The following is a 13629-nucleotide window of genomic DNA, read 5'->3' on the forward strand; positions in this document are numbered from 1 at the left end:
GCAATGCCACCCATGAGCATCTTTCACTGACAACTTCATCACAGGAACCCTATTCTCAACAGTGGGGGTGGGGAATGATTACATCCTAAAACAAACCATTCTCAACAGTGTGGGGGGGGAGTGATTACATCCTAAAACAAACCAACCAAACAGAGTCACCCCCCCAACTTCAATACAAAAGAAGCTTTGTCCAATTTCTTGTGAATTTTAGTTAACAGTTAAAATACTGGAACCCCTATGCCATGGTCTGAGTACAGCACCAAAGGAACAAAACCAAATCCTGGAGATGGTGCATGTGACTCCACTGGGAATGCATCCTTCAAACTATGACCAAGAATCTCCTGGATTAGCCTGTTGGCTCTAGTTGACTCCACAAGTATATTCATGATATAAACATAGGGGTTACCCATGGAGAACTTGCAGTTTTGAGAAATGACTGTCACAGCAAAGTTACTGGAAGCTGCTAGAAGCTAGAACAAAGCAACTTATTTTCCTAGAGTACTGTTAATTATAACTCAGTAGAACTCCTAGACCCGCCCCCAAATTATTTCATGTTTTCTTAAGACAAGTGTGTGGTCATTCATTGGACAGTGGCCTTAGGAAATAAATAAAAGATGACTAAAACCAAAGGCAAAGCAAAACTGGTCATTGCAGAAGACCAGCTTTTCTGTAAACAGGGCTAATGAAAGCATTTCTCTTCTCTCAGGCATTGGACCTCACTTCTTGTTTTATTTTGGGACAAGGTTTTGTTTTATATCCACACTGGCCTTGGACAATTAATCCTCCTGCCTCAGCTTTCCATATGCCTCAATTATTGGGGCACCACATCTAATACTATCCTGACTTTTTAAAACCCAGCTACTTATATGCTACATGTGTATAATATTGCATTCATATACCATAATCAAGTTATATATATATATATATATATATAACATATAAGACCCCCCCACACACAGTGTTTCTTACCTGTTTTTACAGGTTGCAAAAAATCAGAACTTCTCATAGTTACATATCTTTGAGTGTTAGTGAAACTAAAAACATTGGTGACTTCAAATCCAGAGGCCAGTAACTCTTAGATTTCTGAAGTGAATAGGTAGAAATTTGAGGTGCCTATTTAGAGACAAATTTCAACTGGAGACCATGTATGAGAGACAAAAAAGAACCCTTGCAAGAGTGAAAATTGGAGATTTTGAACCATGTTCTCTACCCCATGGTCTCTGTCTTTCTGTAGCCGATCTGTATCACCTGCTCAGCTGGCAGGATAACCAAGTGGTCAGCTCTCATCTTCTTGTCAGTGTCCATGTGTGGAACCTGAGTTTCATATTTTGTAGATTCTCCACTATGAATTGAGTAGGGGAATTCTGTTCCCAGGTTCTCCTCCCAGACACTCTATTTTCTCATCATATCAAGCTTCCTTAAAGTGGTTATCAGAAGACTATGTAAGAGTTTGTTGAGCCTTCACTTAATCCCTACCTTCCTTTCATACCCATAGATCCCAAGCACTCAGGGCAATGCCTCTGTCACTAGTACGTGCCCAGTGCCCCAGCCAGTGTCTGGTAGCAATTGATGTACAGTTTTAAAGTGAGTCTTTGCTTATCCAGTTTGTTCTCTGAGGGTGCCAGATATCATAAAAAAAAGACAGTACGCTTTAAAAAAATCAATATGTTGAAATAAGCAATATACAAAATGATCAGTTTGCCAGAGGCCAATTTCCAAAAATCAATGTGCTAAATTTACCAAAACATTTCTTTCTTGTAACTGTTTGCATAGCTAATAGGAACTCAGATTTGGCAGGTTGAGCAGCTTTTAAAGACCACCAGGAAGTTGGGGGTGATGGTTGTTTTACTCGGTCTTAGGGACATTATTTCCCGGCCATTCACTTTATTGAGAGAACCAGAGAGTGCCTTAGATATCTACTGAGTGGACTTATCAGTGAGATGCAGTTACTAGTGTCCCACTTTCTTGGGAAGTCCCATTCTTGCTTCTCTTCCACTGTCCTGGATTATCCTACTTTGCAGGTGTAGTCTATATACATGCATCTACTCAGCTGCCACACCCCCTTCGCCACAGATCCCACTTGCCAGCTAGCAACAGATTAGCTCATCATCTGTGATGAGATGTTTTTGAACACTTGAGGTTTCTCGAGATGGGTTTGTATGACTTCATGACAATCGCTTTGATGCTTTCAAACAAGATGACATTTCAACCTTCATTTGTTGTTGCAGGCAAGCTCCTTGCTAACTTTTATCCCGTCATATGTGGGGAGTTTGCTTCAGGCCTCAAAGATCTGCTCATTCCACAAGCACCATTTGGAATATTTAGAATTTAGGTATCTTTGCCAATTACATACATACAGACATGTATACACGCATGTATATACACATGATATTTCATGTGTTTAAGATTCATATTTTAATAAGTATTTGATAAAAATTTTTAGTATTATTTAATGGTATAGTTGATCCACATCTTTCTACACCAAATTATATATTTATGAAGAATATATAGAGTATCTGAAATGTTTAGATATTGACCATTAAATGTATTTGGCTGAATTTTAGACATTGATAAAAAGATTAAGCCACATGTGGTTTATATTTTGAGAATATTAACACCTTTAAATGCTTCTATGAACACAGAAAATGCAGCCCTGGCCCAACTGTCCCATAGCCTATCATAACAACTCCAGCCAAAGTCAGCTTCACCAAACACAGCATTTGATACGTTAGTAAATTTGATAGAGTAATTTATAATTTATAACTTTAGGAAGCATGTACCTTAGTAACTTGCTAATTTGAAAATTATAAATACTACAGCTTAAAACTGAACTGTGAGCTTGGTGCCCAACAAGTCTTTTGGCACGGTTTGTTCCCTTTTGGCTCCTTCCCTCCTCTCCCCTTCTCTTTTTTCTCCTCTCTTCTGTTTTTTAAAATTCCATCAGATTACCTGGGGTTGGACACTTTACTATCATCATCCTGAAGTCTGTGTTGAAATAAAGTGGATCCTTGGGGACAAACTGAACACTGCACTTTGTTTATGTTGCACAGGCAGAATTTTCTCTGTGAGAACCAAATTGAATCCAAAGAAGATTTTAAAAGTGCAAGTCACAACTTTTGGAAAATTCCATAGGCAAGTGAGGCTTCTCCTTCAATGTAAACTGCTGTTTGTTTCAGTGGAAGATTTGTGAGAGACATGGCTGTACTTATCAATACATATAACCTAAGCTGCTATTTTATCCACAAAAATTCAACCTTTTATTGAGATATGATTTATAAGCTATAAAGTCACATGGTTAAAGTGAGAGAAATAAATATGTAAAACAATGTTTTTGGTGCTGACACAGCATAGTGGAAGGGTCAGTGAGGTTAGCATTGGACATTTCTCTTAGGGGAGGCAGTTGACAGTGGATGGTAATTGTAATAAGGTTAGGAAATCATATCTGGTTTCTCTGAATTGCCTGTTACTGATTTTCCTTATGATGTACATCTTAACCAAACCTGCCAATTTTGTTAGCTCCTTCCCTAGCAGTGGGTAGCAGAGTTTAGGGTGTTTTCCCCCATTCTTGTCTTGTTTTCACTGAAAGGTCCTGCTCATCTCCCAAGCTTTTCCTGCTACAGCGAGAGAAATTCTAGCTGCAGATGTCCAGAATCATAATATTTGCTATAAACAGTTGATCCTCAGCGGTCTGGTGTGGACTGACCACCCTGTAATGGAAATTCTGGCTTTCATACTCTGTATGGTGTTGGACTCCAGGCGAATGGCGTGTTGTTTAAGAATACAAAGTGACCCTCCTTGTGCCTAGTCAGACAGAAGAATTCAGTGCTTGGTGTCTGAAAGCACCAACATTTGATCTCAGAGCTCAGTGTTGTGGTTTGTAAGGTGGTTGTGAGCTGGTGTTCTGTCACATGAAATTTAAACAACACTGGAAAAATTTCCTGCCACTTCCAGTCTGGGTTAACTAATTAAAAGCTTAATAAATATGTAACACTGTGCATATTTAACAGTACTCAGGGCCAAATCATGCTTTTGACGAGATAGGATAATCTTGATAGAATTAGCTGCACCGTTGGGATGGGCTGTATCACCCAGCTCCACATTCTCTAGATCCTCCCGACAATCAGTGGGCTCTATTGTCAGGCCCTGTGAATTTGTCCTGGCTTGGAGACTTGCTTTAGTCACTGAAAGACAGTGTAAGGGACACAGCCATGTCACGATCCCCAGTTGTAAGAGGCTTTCTAGTTTCTGCCCTTGCTGTACCTGTAAACCTCGGCCATTACAATGTCAAACTAAACAGTGACAGGCCACACAGAGGAGAGATAAGGCCCTGTCTGTTGCAGGACATGAGGCAGCCATCCTCAAACCCAGGACCACAGTCTGCTTGAGCCCTCAAAAGATTCAGAGGAAGCCAATGACAAGAAGAAACTCTTGGGGTCCTCAATAGGATGACATTTGTTCTGAGAGCCACAGCTGTGGTCTGTTTCAGCTGTGGGAGTTCTAGAATCACGTTTCCTCCCTATATAAATCACACCATTATTTCTATTCTTCATCAAGGCACAGCTTTTACTAACACACATACCATAATATCCACTTACCCAGTCAAAGTATGCAGTTGAGATGTTCCTTTAAAATTACAGGCTGCGGCAATCATTACAGTAACCCAATTTTAGAACACCCAAGAAACCTGAAAAGGACGTAGCTGTTTATTTACTTCCTGGTTTTCTGTGGCCAACAGTTAGAGAGTTTGGATTTGCTATTTCATGTCATGGTCATGTATCTCTTCCACCAGGCTGAATTTCCCTATGTGACACTTGTGTGTGTTTTAACCTGAAGTCTAAGCTGGAGTCCCAGATGGATGTAGACATGATAAACATTTAAAGTGAGGGAGTTAATTTAGCAGAGTTTGAATTTGAAGCGTTGATAAACTTTAATGATAATTCGTTTAAAATGTAAAACACTAAGCAAATCTAGATGGCTATTAACGTGATTCAAACTACGATTGAAAGATAGACAAGAATTAATTTCCTGACTCTGAAAGTAAGGGTGAAGGAAGGGGAATAAACAAAGAGGTAGGGGTGTGCTCCGTTTTTTCTAAAAATGGCCGAAAATATTTTTACTATCCCTTTGTGCAGTGTGCAACACAACTTTTAATTAAAGAGGTAATTGTTAAATTACCTCTTTGATCAAATCCATCACAGCTCACTATCTTTAAGCCATGTTTTTGGACAAGAGCTTAGCTCCAACTGTATGATTAAAAAAAGAGGAAAAATAGATTCATTATAGAAACTAAGCATGTAGCTCAATTTATTGTGGCTTTCTAGTCCCTAAAGAAAATGTAACTGAATTATATTTTTAAGCATTTTAAATTATAGGTTAAACAATCATATTAACAGTGACTTCTTGTTTTAATTCTGGTGTATCAAACTCTAGGTCTAGGAAGATAATCAATCCTAGAGTTGCAAAGATATTAAAGTTCTCTGGAAGATCAATCGGTAATTATTTCACCATAGTTTTCAGGGCCTGAGGGTTAGGCATTGTATTAAACAGTGAGGAGCTAAAATAAAAATGTCCCTCAACGAGTGTCCCTTAGGCCATCTCTAGAGAGTGTATGTGTTTCAATTTCTAGATGTCTGTGGTCTATAAGTTGGGGACACAGATATCCTTAACCAAGCCCCTGTAAACTGGGATAAAACCCAGGGGAGACAGTCTGGCATTGTGGCATACACATTTAATACCAGCATTCTGGAAGCACAGGTAGGGGATCTCTGAGTTTAGTCCAGCCTGGTGAACAGAGCAAGTCCAAGGATAGCCAGCACTACACAGAGAAACTGTAGTGACCAGTCCCCCATTTTAGCAGCCATTACAGGCTAACATGAGCTTGCATGACCTTGCTGCTCCTGTCCTGGTCACTAAGGTCAGATGCCCCATGGCAAGGAACCAATCAGAAGTTAGCTGGTGGGGCAGTGCTTTACAGCTCTGAGTGTGCTTTATGGACAGTGCACAACAGTGACATGCAGAACATAGCAACCGCCCTGGGAGGGCCTATGGGCCATAACAACCAGTTGACCAATCAACACAGGGCAGGTCACCCAAACCTGGAAGTGTACCACTCCTGAGACTGTTTGATACCCCTAGACACTCCCTTTACGCTACCCTTTAAGATCCTTGCCTCGAGGTTGCTTGGGGTCTTTCTCCAGCCATTTGCCATGGCGGCCCTGATCTAATGGGGTTAGCTCATTAAACATCTACAATAAAAGACTCTTTGCTTTTGCATCGAAATGGGCCTCTTGGTGGTTTTGGGGTTCAGAAGTTGGGCACAACAAAACCCTGTCTTAAAAAAACAAAACAAATACAGATGTGAGGGAACAAAACCACAGGAGAGCGCAGAGAGCAATCAGAGCAATGCAACAAATATGCATTAACCCTTAAATGGCTACAGGAGCCACCAAGAGTAGCGTGCCATGCCCTGACAGAGGTAGACAGCTTTGCTCATGTGTTGTCCATGGTCCAGGTTCCCCTAGACAGAAATCCCTGGACAGTAAATTCTGATTCAGAATAAGGTCCCCTATGAATTACAAATATGATGCCTACTGCCAAAGAAATTTTGAAAAGAATAACAGAAAAAAACCTGAATGAGTATATGAAAAACATATACAGAGAATATATGCACATGCATATAATTAACATGAAAATAAAGGGTTGTTGTGAGGACAATAAGAGAAAATGTAGGGGACAGAAAGCTAGCATGGCTTATCAGCTAACGGCTCATTATGTACACTCTACACCCAGCTCTACACTCTGAGATGCCTGTGGCACAGCTCTGTGCGTAGGACTCATGAGTCAGAAAGCAAACCCTGTTCTGAGCAGCACTTTTACAAAATATTCCCAAATAGCTGAACAGAGTAACAACTGTAGTTCAAGAATTCAGCAAGATTCAAGTACACATTACTTGAAAAATTTTGCCATGGAAAGCTGGAATGTCCCACGCCATGCATGTAGATCACATATATGGTGTTATCGGACATGACATCATGATGACATGATGACATTGCTCAAAGCATGGAAGAAGACACAGACTCACGTTTCTCTGGCAGCCCTCTGGGGTGAACCTGATAGGAGGTGTGGGCTGTTGTTTGAATCTCCGGCAATGCAGCTGTTTTTGTGAATGACTGACTTGGGATTTTATCTAGTAGAACACCTGCAGAAATTCATTCATTCACAAATAGTCCCTGAGAATTTACTATTTGCCAATCATTGGTCTAGAAGCTGTAGAATAATGGAGAACAATATAGACTTCTTCTTAATGTGCTTATGATCTGGAGTAGGTAGACAAATAAACAGCAAATAAAGAAAGCAGAAGAGTAATTCCATCTTCTATGTGCTTGAAGTCATGTCTGACAGGACTTCCTGGTTGACAGTTTCATCTTTCAGACCCCTCACACCTTCTCCTGTGTGCTTTGAATGAGAGCACACTTTCAGATCCCTGTATGTTCTGTGTACCTTGTTCTGTGTGCTCTTTGTGGGAGCACTCTTTCAGACTGAGAGATCTCAACTCAACATTTTTAGACCCCTAGCGACTAGCCCATGGCAGAGTAACTTGTCCTTCTGCCCTCTTCTGAGAAACCGGAGACCTCAAGATAAACTTAAAAGATAACACTCCCTGATCCAGGAGCTAGCTCACCACATTCCTGCTCAATGTTCAACTGTACAATGCCCAAAGAATGCTTGCTTCAGATAGGTTTATAACCTTCCTGTTAAGACATAAGCTATCATTTAACTTCCTCATCCTTTGTGTTTATAATGTTTACCTAACTTCCCCATCCTTTATGATGTTTGCCTAACTCCCCCATTCTTCCTGAATTTTCCCTTTTAAAAACCCCTGACTGCAGCTACTAGGTGTCAAACTCCTCTGCCCCTGCAAGGGTTATGAGCTCGACCCCAGTGCACTGGTTCCCTGAATAAATCTCGTGTGCTTGCATCAAGAACCGTCTCTCTTGAATTATTGGGGCGTCGGCTTATCTTGAGACATGAGCAAGGATCTCCCCACTCTGGGGGGTCTTTCAAGACCACTCACACCTTCTCCTTTGTTCTCTGTGTGGGAGCACGTTGAGAGCATGAAGGTAGAAAGTTAAGTCTGGGTCAGCCCAAGCTCCACCTAGCTCCAGCCAACCACTACATAACCCCAAAGCGGTATCTTTTTCTTCCGTTCAAAGCCATTCACAGACCAACTTGGGGGTCCAATACATTCTCCCCAGAAAGTAGAACACCCTGTTATATGCTCTTAGTGGCCTACTAAGCATCACAAAGCAAAGTTTGGGAGGGGACTCTCTCCTCTTGGAGGGACCACACTCTGGAAACATGTCAGTATCTCAGGATGAGGACAGAAAGAGTGGAACAGGCCTCCTTGGGTCAGGCTAAGGAACCGGTCATTTTTATTTTCCAATGTCACTTCAGAGAAAGCTTAGCAATGTTTACATTACCAATGTTATTTTGAATTAAAACATTTCTGTGGAGAACATGGTTGACCATTTTGCCTTGAAAAAGGCTTCTCCAGACTTTTGAAGGTGGGAGGTCTAACAAGGCATGTCTTTTTATCCTGGTCCTCATCATACTGAGGACAAAAGCTACACACTCTAGGCTATCAAGGATTAGCTGTAGAAATTACCCAAAATCAAATTTAAATTAAGAACAATACAAAGCATGTGGCAGGACTCAGAGAGCAAAGAGGTTTATCACAAATACTTTAAAACACACTTTCTTCCCATGTCCATTGTGTTCATTGTGCTCTCACAGAGTCCCCCTTCCCACAGAGAGTCCCCCTTCCTGTCATCTCACTCAGATTTCCCCCTTCACGGGTTCATCTCCCCCTCATTTGGAGTTCTTGTCAGCCTCTTCAGATTTAGCAGTGTCAAAGTGAAGGCTCTTGTCACTTGGGTGACAAAGCCATTCCAAGTAATTCTAACACTCTGATGAGTCACTTAACAACCTCCTCTGTGGGAACATGAGTCCTGGTGATCCTCCTGACAGGTCTTCAAGAGAAGATAAGACCACTCACCTTTGGCACTCACCCACACACAGCACAACCATGCTTCTAGCAGGTGAGCTGAGGAGGCGCCCAGCCAGAAGGCAAAGGGGCATCCTTGATGATGACCATTTCATCGTTTTATACTCATCAAAATGCCTTTGTCCTTTGCATCCATTAAACAACATTCTTAGTGGATTACAAAGCTAAGAAGACTGTACTAGCTTTTGGGAGACAAGGTAGGATTTTATCACGTGTACCTTTTTCTTTTATTCTAAGAAGACAGCTAGCAGTGTGCTCCCCTATGCCAAGCACGCCCCTCCTCTGTTTATGCTTCTATAGAGCATTTCAGATATCCAGTGAGTTGGTTGTAATCACTTCCATTTGTAGCTGAGGACACTGAAATTGTCACGGGAGAAGAATTTTCTCTCACGCATTCAGTGATATCTGGCAGAATCTTTTTTTTTGCAGTGATGGTTGGCAGGAACTACAATCGCGAGTCTGCACGCTGCAGAGACTGTTGCTGTAACAAGAGTTCCTCCCTCAAAGCAAATACTCTAGAGCCTGCTGTTGCCCCAGCAAGAACAAAGGCTTACTAAGACAGAAGCAAGGGTCCTGCCCTTACCACCCCAGCCTATACCAGCATGGCCCTGGGACACATTCACCTTGGATCAAATCTCCAGGAAACACACAGCTAAGAAGGAAATTGAAATGCCCAGGTCTTAAGTTAAGCTCCAATGTTTGGAAACAAGGCAACTGATGGCAGGCTGTGTCAAGAACTTCATGAGAATGAGCAAAATTGAAACACAGGTAAATTAACGGGAACAAATGAATAAAAACAAAAACAAAAGACCTTTTGCTTTTCTAGGAAATGCTACCAGAGCTTCTTTTCCACTGACGTCACACGCATGGGTGGGAGGAGCTAAGCAGTGAGGAGCTGGTGGGAGGCCACAGGGTTTCATGTGAACAGGGATCCACACAGATGCACTGAACTCATGATGTCTGTACGGGGGGGGGGGGCTGCTGGCTGCAGATCTGATCTCTAGGGCAGACCACAACCTCCTCTTCTTTTCACGGTCCCAGAGCTCTGCCCATCTCTTTCCTGTGCCACTTTTATCTTATTGGTGCTTACCCACACTGTGGTGGTTAGACCTTCACATCCGACTCCTCCTCCTCCTCTCTAGCTGGATGTCAGGCTCTGAGTACAAAGGCACTCTCCCCTGGTGATTTTCTTTATGCATGCAGGTCAGTGTGTGGTCACTGCGCTCAGTCTGCCCAGTCCTGAATCCTCCTCCTCCCTCCTTTTCCATTCCTTACTCTGCTTGCCACTCAGGATCCCTGTGTCACCACCTCCCAAGAGTATCATATCTGTTACTACTTATGTCAGTGCCAGAATCATGTATGTTATTGTTTTTGATATTATTCGAGGAGCTTTCCCCCATCCTCTAGGTGAAGTTTTGGACCCCCATCAAATACAAAAGTTTATTCTCACCCTATCATAGTTCTGTTACACATTCTCCCTCAGTTAATTAGTGCTATTCTGATATCCCCAACTGTTTTAGAGCAACATTTTTGGTGATCACTATATTTTATAAAGTGGAAAATCTATATATGTGTGCATTTATGTCTGCCTCCTGACATCATTTATCATGGGCTGTGTGACCGTACATCTTCATTGCCAATTTCATTACATTTACAAGTAGTTAGGAGATTAGTAAGTATACCTTTGGATGTCTGTGAGGACATTTGTAGAGAGGATTAGTCAAAGGGAAGACTGACCCTGAAGATGGGCTGCATGCTCCCATGGGCTGGGAGGTCCTGCCAGCAAAGACCGGCTCTCCCTGTGCTTTCTCAACCGAGATGGCTCTGTATGCAGGCAAATGCTAACTCACCTTGATTTGGTAGCAAATATTCCCCACAACTGTATTCCATTTCTTGATGAGCTCCTTGTTTTTTAAGGTAGTCCAGTTACCCTGTGATTTCTAAGTGAGACAAAAACTAACGTTGATAGTTTTATAAGGTCCCAAAAATAGCTTTTTGGTTTTTTTTTAGAAACAAAATAACCAAGATGGGAGTTGATATATTTGGTTGGTGGTTCCCTTTATAGATCATTTGTTCTTCAAATAAACAGTTCCATGGTTCCCATTAGATGCCTGCAATTGTGTCAGCACTAAAGACATGATTGAACATATGTGTGTGTGTGTGCGTGTGTGTGGGTATGTATGTATGTATGTATGTATGTATGCATGTATGTATGCATGTATGTATGTATATGAAATCTGTGAGACTGGTAATGTGACATTTGGGATACCCTGGGTTCCATCCTCTGCACCTTGAAAGTGAGGCAGACAAAACCACAACTGTCTTTGCCAGCTTCCATTTAGCCAAAAAGAACTTCATGGGAGAAATTTGGAAATTGACAGATATTCTTAAGTCTAGTCATAGATAAATGAGGCTAAAAGACACTGAGGTGGACTATTTATGTTTTTCCTGTTCCAAATTCTGCCGGGGATCACAGTATAATTGAAGATGATTGGAGTGGTTTAAGTATCATAGACACAGTCAAATTCTCTCTATGTTTCTTGTTTGTGTATGTGTGTGTTGGGAAATAATGATGTAGATGGCTTTGAGGACAGAGATTGGAAAAGCCAGTCAGCTAAGCCTCTGCATTTTAGTATGGAAAGAAAAGTTTCTCTGATGCTTTAATGAATTCTTGGACCATTCTGTGGCTTTGCTCCAAAAACCTCCTGCTGGAGTAGAGGATTACCTTACATGGGTCATTACACTTCCAAAGCTCGAAGAGGGCATTAAATTAAAATTCCCTGCACCTAGTAGGCAGAACATCATGACACTCAAAGGATGTGAAAGTGCTAAATGAATTCTGAGCACTAGCATTACCAGCGCTACATATTTATTGAGTTCAATGGGGTGCTAGGCACAGTGCAGACAGATTATGCAAGCAGCCCTCACAAAAGAGCAACAGCGACCATCTCCCATGAACTCACCCTTTCACTGACTTTAGAAACAGACACTATAATTTGACTTGTTAGAAACAGTCTCCTTTCAAAAGTACCCTCAAGGTTCTCTACGCCTTTGTTTGACTTGAAAGTGGCTGATTCTCTGTCGTTTACCATCTATGAATGTGGCCAAGTCTCCCAATTTCTTAATTTCCATAAGAATGCTGAAGGCGTTGAACTGAAGAACTCATCCCTTTGCAACTGAAAATTACCGCTGAAATTTTCTGGGAAATATTAAACATATCAGTTGTAAAAACAGAAAATACACTAGTATATACTTTTAATATAGGTAGGAAAACATGCATTTTCAAAATTAACAATGCTAGACTTTTAAACCAGCCTTCAGTTTTCAGAACACACACACACACACACACACACACACACACACACACACACACACACCAAAGGCATTTAAAGAACTTCATCATAGAAATCCAATTATTTAATGGTGAAGTGTCAAGCAATTTCCACTTATTAAAAATTATGTGCATTGGTGTTTTGCCTGCGTGAGGGTGTTGAGTGCCCTGGAACTGGAGTGCTACAGAGCTGTGAGCTGCCATGTGGGCTCTGGGAATTGAACCATGGTCTTTTGGGAAAAGCAGCCAGTGCTCTCCACCACTGCGCTATCTCTCCTGCTCTGCAATTCCCATTTTTTAAACTAGCCCGTGCACAAAGAGAGAAGGTGAACTAAGAAGGGATTGAGGCGTGTACAGAGGAATCACTGCCCATTTGGGGAACCATAAGAGTAACTTTACATATATGAGAATAACTTCTCAGTTTAAGACGCCTGACTTTCATGATAAAAATGCTAACCCATTCGAGTTAAGAAAAAAAAATCAAGCATTTTAGAGAAAACGGGTTATGAACTGTCATTGTTGAATTTAGTGCTCTGGCAGCTTTGAAAGTGACTACTACCATGTAATTTCCCAAGTTGGTAACCACAACAATAATAGAACATCTGGATGTGACTGAAATGTGTGTCGCAATTAAAAGGAGAACAAGAAGGCTCTGGGACAATGCTTCTCCCTACACTGACACCTCTTGCGGTTGTGAATTTATAAACCGCTCTCAAGGGTGGCTCTCTGCTGAGGGACCCCTGACAACCCTGTGATGTGAGTTCAGCTCTGCTCTTACACAGCATTGCCTCCTTAATGCGCTGTGGTACCCGGCCTCACATCCACACACCTGTGTGAAGACTTAAGCACTTAGCACGTAATGTCAGATGGAAACTGGCCAGAGTGCTGGTTTCTGTGTCATTTCATACCCAGGGCTGTTTTAAAAACGAGAGCTAAGGGGTCCAAGTTCATTTTCCTTTCCAGAGGGCCTCCACATAGATGTGGCTCTTCCCAGTATTTCTGAAGCGGATTTGGCTATAGTTTCCCGTTCAGATCTCTGGAAATGTCCACCACAGTTCCAGGGATCTAGACCCACCTCCTCTTAGACAAAAACTACTTGTAAAGTTGAACTGCCACTCAGTTCTCCTTCCTGAGTTTAAACACACGAGGCAGTGGAGGAAAAAAAATGCTTTTCAATTCGGTTCAGCCAACATTTAAGAGTCTGGTGGGTTTAAACTCAGTGCCAGGAAGGAAA

The 13629-nt window shown here is 41.7% G+C and overlaps 1 protein-coding gene across 7 annotated transcripts in view; it reads right to left on the reverse strand.

The window, feature by feature from the left end:
- Fat3 (FAT atypical cadherin 3) overlaps nucleotides 1–13629 on the reverse strand; it is a 576218-nt gene that overhangs the window by 143497 nt on the left and 419092 nt on the right. The window lies entirely within an intron of this gene.

The sequence above is a fragment of the Mesocricetus auratus genome, unplaced genomic scaffold, assembly GCF_017639785.1.
Source record: "Mesocricetus auratus isolate SY011 unplaced genomic scaffold, BCM_Maur_2.0 Super-Scaffold_100044, whole genome shotgun sequence".
Taxonomy (NCBI): domain Eukaryota; kingdom Metazoa; phylum Chordata; class Mammalia; order Rodentia; family Cricetidae; genus Mesocricetus; species Mesocricetus auratus.